This window comes from Pristiophorus japonicus, chromosome 25 (genome assembly GCF_044704955.1).
Source record: "Pristiophorus japonicus isolate sPriJap1 chromosome 25, sPriJap1.hap1, whole genome shotgun sequence".
Lineage (NCBI taxonomy): Eukaryota > Metazoa > Chordata > Chondrichthyes > Pristiophoridae > Pristiophorus > Pristiophorus japonicus.
In genome coordinates, this window is record NC_092001.1 from 19,176,050 (window position 1) to 19,184,714 (window position 8,665).

General features: G+C 46.3%; 1 non-coding gene across 1 annotated transcript; it reads left to right on the plus strand.

Moving 5' to 3' along the window:
* Nucleotides 1–4,009: 4,009 nt before the first annotated feature.
* Nucleotides 4,010–4,082, plus strand: trnak-cuu (transfer RNA lysine (anticodon CUU)). Its single transcript has one exon. It is a non-coding gene; the product is annotated as a tRNA-Lys (tRNA).
* Nucleotides 4,083–8,665: the final 4,583 nt, after the last annotated feature.

Consider the following 8,665-nt stretch of genomic DNA (forward strand, 5'->3'; position numbering starts at 1 on the left):
TCCTGTCTGCATTATATGAATTCCTCCTCCAGGCTACCCCGTGCAATTTGATTTGACCAATGTAGGTTAAAATCCCACATGTTTACTGCCGTTCCTTTTTCACATGCCTCCATTCTTCCCTTGATTATTGCCCACCCCACCGTCAAGTTATTATTTGGGTGCCTATAAACTACACGCACCAGAGACTTTTTCCCCTTACGATCTCTAATCTCCACCCACAATGATTCAACATTTTGTTCATTAGAGCCAATATCATTTCTCACAACTGCCCTGATATCATCCTTTATTAACAGAGCTACGCCACCTCCTTTCCCTTATTGTCTATCTTTCCGAATTGTCAGCTACCCCTGTATGTTTAATTCCCAGTCTTCGCCACCCTGCAACCACGTTTCTGTAATGGCCACCAATCATACCCATTTGTCATGATTTGTGCCGTCAACTCATTTACTTTATTTTGAATGCTGCGTGCGTTTAGGTAAAGTATTTAATACTAGTTTTAATCCATGATTTTTAGTTTTGACCCCTCCTGCAGCCCCTTTATATTCATACATATTGTACCTTCCTATTACCTTGTGGTTTACACTTACCCCAGTGCTGCTCTGCTCTGTTGCCTCCTGCCTTTTGCATTCTTTCTTGGGGTCCTGTTTATCTGTGCTCTCACCCACTCTAACTAGCTCAGAGCCCTCTCCTGCGTTCTGAGTACTCCTCGCATTGAGGCACCGAGCTTTCAGTCTTGCTTTTTTGTTACACTTTGACCCTTTAGAATTTTGATGTACAGTGGCTATTTTTGGTTTTACCTTGGGTTTCTCTGCCCTCCACTTTTACTCATCTCCTTTCTGTCTTTTATATCTGTCTCCATTTTGTTTCCCTCTTTCTCCCTGCATTGGTTCCCATCCCCCTGCCATATTAGTTTAACTCCTCCCCAACAGCACTAGCAAACACTCCCCCCGAAGGAATTTGGTTCCGGACCTGCACAGGTACAGTCCGTCTGGTTTGTACTCGTCCCACCTCCCCCAGAACCGGTTCCAGCGTCCCAGGAATTTGAATCCCTCCCTGCTACACCACTGCTCAAGCGACGTATTCATCTGAGCTATCCTGCGATTCCGACTCTGATTAGCACGTGGCATTGGAAGCAATCCCGATATTACTATTTTTGAGGTCCTACTTTTTTATTCAGCATCTAGCTTCTTACATTCATCTCGTAGGACCTCATCCCTTTTTTTACCTAAATCTTTGGTAACAATGTGCACCACGACAACTGGCTGTTCTCCCTCCCTTTTCAGAATGTCCTGCACCCGCTCCGAGACATCCTTGACCCTTGCACCAGGGAGGCAACATACCATACTGGAGTCTCGTTTGCGGCCGCAGAAACGTCTATCTATTCGCCTTACAATCGAATTCCCTATCACTATCGCTGTCCCATTCTATTTCCTGCCCTTCTGTGCAGCAGAGCCAGCCACGGTGCCATGAACTTGGCTGCTGCTGCACTCCCCTGATGAGTCATCCCCCTCAAAAGTACTCAATGAGAGGACAACGTGATATACGCTATACTGCAGCCCATCAAAGGCCGAGAAACCACTGAATATAAAGGATGAGCTCACAAATATCAGGGGCAGTGCAGTCTGGTCAATGTCAACCCCTCCTTTCTTATTCAGCAGTGGCATGAATGGGAGTCAGACGCCACAAAGATTAATTAAAGACACAAATACAAGCAACACTTGCAATACTTTTCAGTGTAAAATTCTTTCAGTTTATTTGAAATGCTACTGCGTTGAATCTAAAAATACGCACGGTGGGATTTTATCTTCACGATTGATTGTATTTTGTGTGCACGGTACGAATAACCGGTGCTGTTAAATTTGATAAAAGTTGCCCCAGATTCGTGGTGTCATCGGCAATGTAGATTTTGAACCAGAAAGCTACAACACAGTGAGTAAAATGGGATATGGTTTTCGAGTTAAGATGCAAAGCACAGGACAAATGATTGAAGTATGAACTGTTCCTGAGTTAGCATTTGTTTGATTGTGCAAAAGAAGGTGAGCGGTTAATTAATGATGGTTTCCCGTGAAATAAAAGAAAAGTTTAAGAAGAAACCATACGGTGCCTGTCAGGTGAGCGCTGCTTTTGATACCTGATGGAAATGGGCGCAGATTTTAAAGCCCATTATATTACAGAACCTTCATATAGACGAACATCTCCTGCTCACTGTGTAGGTCTCATGGTGCAACGGTAGTGGGTCTGACTCTAAATCCGAAGATTGCGTGTTCAAATCACGTCGTGGTCATTGTTCTTTTGGATATTGTTCTTCCAGAATTAATATTTCCTTTGCTGTTTGGCAATAACCAGACCCTTGCTCCAAGGTCTGTCTCACTGTTTCCAAGGTGTCAGGCAGAGATTTTTTTTTTATTTAAAAAATACTTTATTCTGATAAAAATATGTACAGTACATTCAAAAGCAGTTCAGTACATGCAGCTGCGGTCAGTAATCCCATGCACTACATTTGGGTGCTGACGGCAGTTCTGGTCGATGTATTCCCTTGCTTTTCAGTTCCAGTACAATTCGGTACAATACGGGATACCTTGTAGCACATTCAACAAATTACATCACTCTTGTCACGATACAGTACATGGAATGGGTGACGGAACATTAAACATTTTTTCAACGTGCATCACGAAACAGACCTGACATTGTACATGGCACGACATAGGTGTTGACAGATCATGGTGCTCCATGTACACAACAGAGAAGTTACAAGTACGGCCCGAGCGGAGTTTTATTCTGATTCCTGCCCCGGGGTTTACCGTGTCAGAAGGGCTTTAAACTGTGGCCCTTCCCCACCCTGCCTTTGCGGCAACTACACCAATTTTAAGTGTGTCCCTCAGCACGTAATCCTGGATCTTGGATTGCGCCAGTCTGCAACACGCAGACGTGGACATTTCCTTGCTCTGGAAGACCAGCAAGGTTCGGCAAGACCAAAGAGCTTGTTTGACTGAGTTGATGGCACTCCAGCAGCAGGTGATGTCTGTCTCGGTGTGTGTCGCTGGGAACAGTCCGGAGAGCACAGAGTCCTGTGTTACGGATCTGCTCGATGTGAACCTCGACACAACCACTGCATCTCTATCCAAACCAGGTTCCCTGATGGTCTAGTGGTGAGGATTTAGTGTTTTCAACGCCCCGGCACGGGTTCGATTCCCGGTCAGGGAAATTGTACTTTTAATTCAAAACCTTATAAAAAATAGTTCATCTATTTTACACATCTTTATGCATCTCCTGTGTAAAAAAAAAGAAGTATTGATTTAAACATCATTAATTAATACGTAAAATTCTATTGTCATATGATATATTTTGCTCTGAGCATATGAGGAACTTTTCTCCCGATCCCATTGGGTTTAATTCTTGTAATCCGGTGCTGAAAGTGGAGATGTTTCCGCAGTGTACCGCAAATCATAGACACCATCAGAGGCAGTCTCTCGGGATCGAGGAGGACTTGCTTCCATCCCAAAGTGAGTCCTTTGATGGCTGAACATTCCGATACGAGAGCCACAGACCCTGTTACAGGTGGGACAGACATACGTCGAGGGAAGGGGTCGGTGGGACTGGTTTGCCACGTGCTCCTTCTGCTGCCTGCACTTGGTCTCTTCATGCTCCTTGCGTCTAGAGTCAAAGAGCTCAACGCTCTCTCAGAAGGACTTTCTCCACATCGGGCGGTCTGCGGCCAGGGTCTCCCAGGTGTCAGTGGTGATGTCGCACTTTACCAGGGAGGCTTTGAGGGTGTCCTTATAACTTTTCCGCTGTCCTCCTTTGGCTCGTTTACCCTGAAGGAGCTCCGCATAAAGACGTAAACATAAACACGTAAGGATTAGGGGCCGGAGTTGGCCATTCGGCCCCTCGAGCCTGGTCCACCATTCAAGAAGATCCTGGCAGTTCTTCAACAGCAAGTTTAAACATCTGGGGCGGAGCCAACAGGCGCCTGGCTGCAATGAGTGATAAAAACCTGCTTTGAATGGAAGCCTGGCTAGCTCAGTCGGTAGAACATGAGACTCTTAATCTCAGGGTCGTGGGTTCGAGACCCACTTTGGGCGATTTCTTTTCATTTAATGTTGCTTTCATGGAAAACCTCTGACCGAAACGGCACAAAACAAAAATGTTGCTTTCAAAGTCATTAAACTCCGAAATTTCCATGCCCCGCGAATCTCCTGAATCAGATGCCTCTAGTTTTGGCGACTCAATCCATGTTCATTTGCAATGTTGTGCTCCCAGCCACACTATGAAATGTGCCACTAACTTATCGAATCATGGAATGGTTACAGCACGGAAGACCTTTCGGCCCATCGAGCCCGTGCCGACCCTCAGCGAGTCCCACACCCAGCCCTTTCTCCGAAGCCCTGCAATTGTTTTTCTTTCAGACACTTATCCAACTCCCGTCTGAAAGATAAGATTGAGTCTGCCTCCACCGCCCTTTCAAGCCGTGCATTCCAGATCCTAACCACTCGCTGCTAAATGGCCATCTCCTGTTCCTATGTATGAAGTCTGGGAAACACGAGATCAATTCCTGGCACACTCACAGCCTTCCGAAATATTGCACCGTCATTCTCTTCTCGTAAAACCAGCTCCTGAAGTATCGGCCAGCTGTGTAGGTTAAAGCTCTGTTTTTTTTTACGAAGATTGCTTTAGACACAGTGTTTCTGTAGTGTACTTGTTATCTTATTCACCTCACACGTGAAAGTTCCCCGGTTCGAGTCCGGGTGGAAATTGCATTTTGGAGAATACTTTTGCTGTGAAATAAATTGAACAAAAGTCGCCCCAGGTTCCTTGTCGCATGAGCACTGAACATTTTAAACCAGTCTCCAACATACAGAGTGAGTAAAGTCAGATAGGGGAGAAAACTTCATCAATGATTCAAAATCCTTAAATAATTAAAGTTGAGTTATTGAAGTTTCCACTGTCCCTCAGTAACAATTCCACAAATCAACGCTGTCGGTTCATGAATGGGGAATAAATCAAATAATCTTCACCCATCCCCATCCCCCGGCACACAGTTTAATTAGTTGCATGTCATTATTTTAAAGATTTTGAATGGAAGAATTATTTTCTGAATCCGTGCTCCCTCTGTGAGCGCCGCATCACTAAACGAGCAGGAAACACTTTAAAGAGTTTACCACAAATGCTGACATTTCTTTGCTTTTTTCTTGTGTTTTTTCAGCTCTTCGTCCTTTTCAGCTCCTGACTGCGGATATTTCTGTGATTAAACCTGAACACAATGCAATGTCTGTCTCACTGTTTCCCCGGTGTCAGGCAGAGATACGCCTGCTGCCGTCATTTATTGCATGTGACAGGACACAAAAGTTCAAAATCAACCTGCAGGTGACCACACACAGCAGTGAATAGTCAGAATGGCCGAGCGGTATGCGGTGCTGTGCTTAGATCACTGTCTCCTCTGGAGATATTATTTTTGCACCAAAAACTAACGTGCGATAAAATGGAAAAAGAGCAGTCCGGGGTGCATTGTCACATGAGGCAAGCTACCTCGGACCCGGACCAAAGCTCCCCGGACACCGTGCACAGGCTCAGGAACACAACGGGGGAGAGGATATCCCGGCCACTGGGCCTTTCAGGAACACTGAACAAGTGCCCGTTCTGAAACTTTCCAGAGTAATAAATTGTAACGGGAGCTTCTAACAGTCCAGATGGCCAAGCGGTCTAAGGTGCTGTATTCAGGTCACAGTCTCCTCTGGAGGTATGGGTTCAAATCGCACTCCTGACATTCAGTGTTTTTAATTACAAACTCATTTGTTTGGGAACCACACTCAAGTGCTTTGGGACATCCATCGAACTTCATAAAATGACCCCACTTCAATTGCAAACAATGATATCAAAGATACTGCTCAAACCGGGAATCGATCATGGGTGGCTGTAACGAAAGGAATGGTTTTGTGAAGCATTGAAATGTACCCTATCAATATCTCGCACTGCTCATTTAAAAACACGGTTATAATTTGTTTCAGTGCAAAAGAAGGCAGGCTCAAAGGGCCAAATGGCCGACTCCTGCTCCTGGTTCTTGTGTTCTTATACAGAGCACAGAAGATATGATCAAATGATCAACTCTCCATCAGTTCGCATTTCGTTCATTGTGCAAAAGAAGATTATGGGTTCATTTCTGATGTTTTCCTGTGAAAGCACCATAAAAGTATAAGGACAATAATTCACCCAACATGGGGCTAAAACCCACGACCCGGAGATTAAAAGTCCAATACTCTACCGACTGAACTAGCCGGGCCTGCTTAAGGTGCATCTTCCTGTCGCTGATTGCTGCCAGGCGCCTGTTGGTATCGCCCCGTGGCTTTATCTCGAGCTTTATCTCGAGCTTCATACCACGAAACCGGTTCTCCTGAATTTCAAGGCTTGTACGGAGATCAATCATCAAAAGCCGTGTCATTAACCACGGCTGGGCCGTCAATCTTCTGATCGCAAAGTGCTTTCAGTCCTTGTCAATATATCTTGTCTCTGTGCCGGTGTTTCACGATTCTGTCGGTCTCTCTGGCTCTTTAATCTGTGTGTGGTCACCTGCACGTTGATTCTCGATGAATGCCTGTGTTTGTGTCTTCTGCAACAATAGAAAATGTTTCTTATATATGTCTCACGTTCTCTCCAATGCCTTGATATCCTTCGTAAATTGTGGTGCTCAGAACTGTAAACAGTTCTCCAACTGAGGCCTAAACCGGGTTTGAAAAGGTATGGTACAACTTCCTCGCTGGTGTCCTCTATTTCACTTCATATAAAGCCAAGGGCCCTGTATTCTTTTTAAACAACTGAGTAAATTATCTACCTAGCTTCAAAGATTTCTGTGTGTAAATCACTCAATTCTTCTGCGTCTCTTTTAACACAATACCATTTAGTTTAAGTTTTCTCATATCACCTCCCTTTGTTTCCCAGACCTTACACACAGGTGCAGGAGGATGCCCAATCAGCCCCTCGAGCCTGTTGCACAGGAACAGGAGGAGGCCCATTCAGCCCCTCGAGCCTGATACACAGGAACAGGAGGAGGCCCATTTAGCCCCTCGAACCTGTTACACAGGAACAGGAGGAGGCTATTCAGCTGCTCGTGCCTGTTACACAGGAACAGGTGGAGGCCCATACAGCCTCTCGAGCCTGTTACACAGGAACAGGAGGAGGTCCATTCAGGCCCTCGAGCCTGTTACACAGGAACAGGAGGAGGCCATTCAGCCGCTCAAGCCTGTTACACAGGAACAGGAGGAGGCCATTCAGCCCCTCGAGCCGGTTCCGCCATTCAATGAGATCATGGCTGATCTGTGAGCAAACTCCATATACCCGCCTTTCGACAATCTTCCTTAATACCTTTGATCAAAATGCGATGTCAAATGAACAACTGACCCAGCACGAACTGCCCTTTGCAGAAGGGAGTTCCAAACCTCTCCCACCATGTGTGTGTTGGAATGTTTCCGAATTTCACTCCTGAAACGTCTGTCTCTAATGTTTAGCCTATGGCCCCAAGTCTGGGACTCCCCAACCAGCGGGCATCATTTCTCTCTATCTACTCTATCTCTTCCCTTATTATCTTTGGATATTTTCATCAAATCAATGCTCGACCCTCTAATTTCCAGTGGGTGTAATCTCATATCTTAATTTAAACCTTGGAATCCAGGTATCATTCTGGGAAACCGACACAGTGCTCCCTCCAACGCCAATATAGCCTTCCTAAGGCAAGGTCAGTGAAAACTGAATCAAGGGACGGGTCTTACTAGATTTAATCTGAAGATTTCCAGCAGGCATTTGGGAAGGTCCCACACATCATCATCATCATCATCATTGGCGGGTGCTCGAACGAGGAAGGCTTACTTCCACATGTGTTCACAGGTGTTTCAATGAAGGACCCGAAGTTCCAGGTCTAAACTCCAATCAAAGGGTGGAAGTTGCCTGTGGGTGGATTGGTTTAACGTGGTGTGACCGTTGGACACCAGCCACCGCACAGGCTTGACAGAGCGAGGTCTTGGTCCAGCGGCAAGGGTTAACCAGGACAGCTGGAGTCCTGCTGTGCTGCACGTCATCAAAACACAGGTCGCTGTTTTGTGCGTGGGCAGGCAGGAACATCGGCGGGACCCAGGTACAGCGGAGGAGCGGGAAGATTAGTGTGGAGGAACGGTGAGAGGTCGTGGTGGAGGAGCGGTGAGAGATCGTGGTGGAGGAACGGTGAGAGGTCGTGGTTGAGGAACGGCGAGAGATCGTGGTGGTGGAACGGTGAGAGATCGTGGCGGAGGAGTGACGAGAGATCGTGGTGGACGAACTGTGAGAGATCGTGGTGGAGGAGCGGTGAGAGATTGTGGCGGAGTTGCGGCAAAGGATAAACACAAGGGATGTTGGCAGAAATCAAAGTTGAGGCAACGAATGTGTTGTGTATCTGCAAAGCATGCACTCCCATGTTCCACCATCAGGGAGCTCATCCCCTGAAGTCCCAAGGGATCCCAACACCCCTTGGGAGCACTGCATTTAAGCCGGCCCCTAAGGCCAGTTTCTCACTCTGGAGTGTCTTATTAAAGACTGAGGTCACTGTTACTTTAACGTCCCTGTGTGCAGCCTCATCTGTGTTAGGAACAAATAACTGGCGTCGAGGATACGAATCCAACACAAAGATGCAGCAAACTGTGGG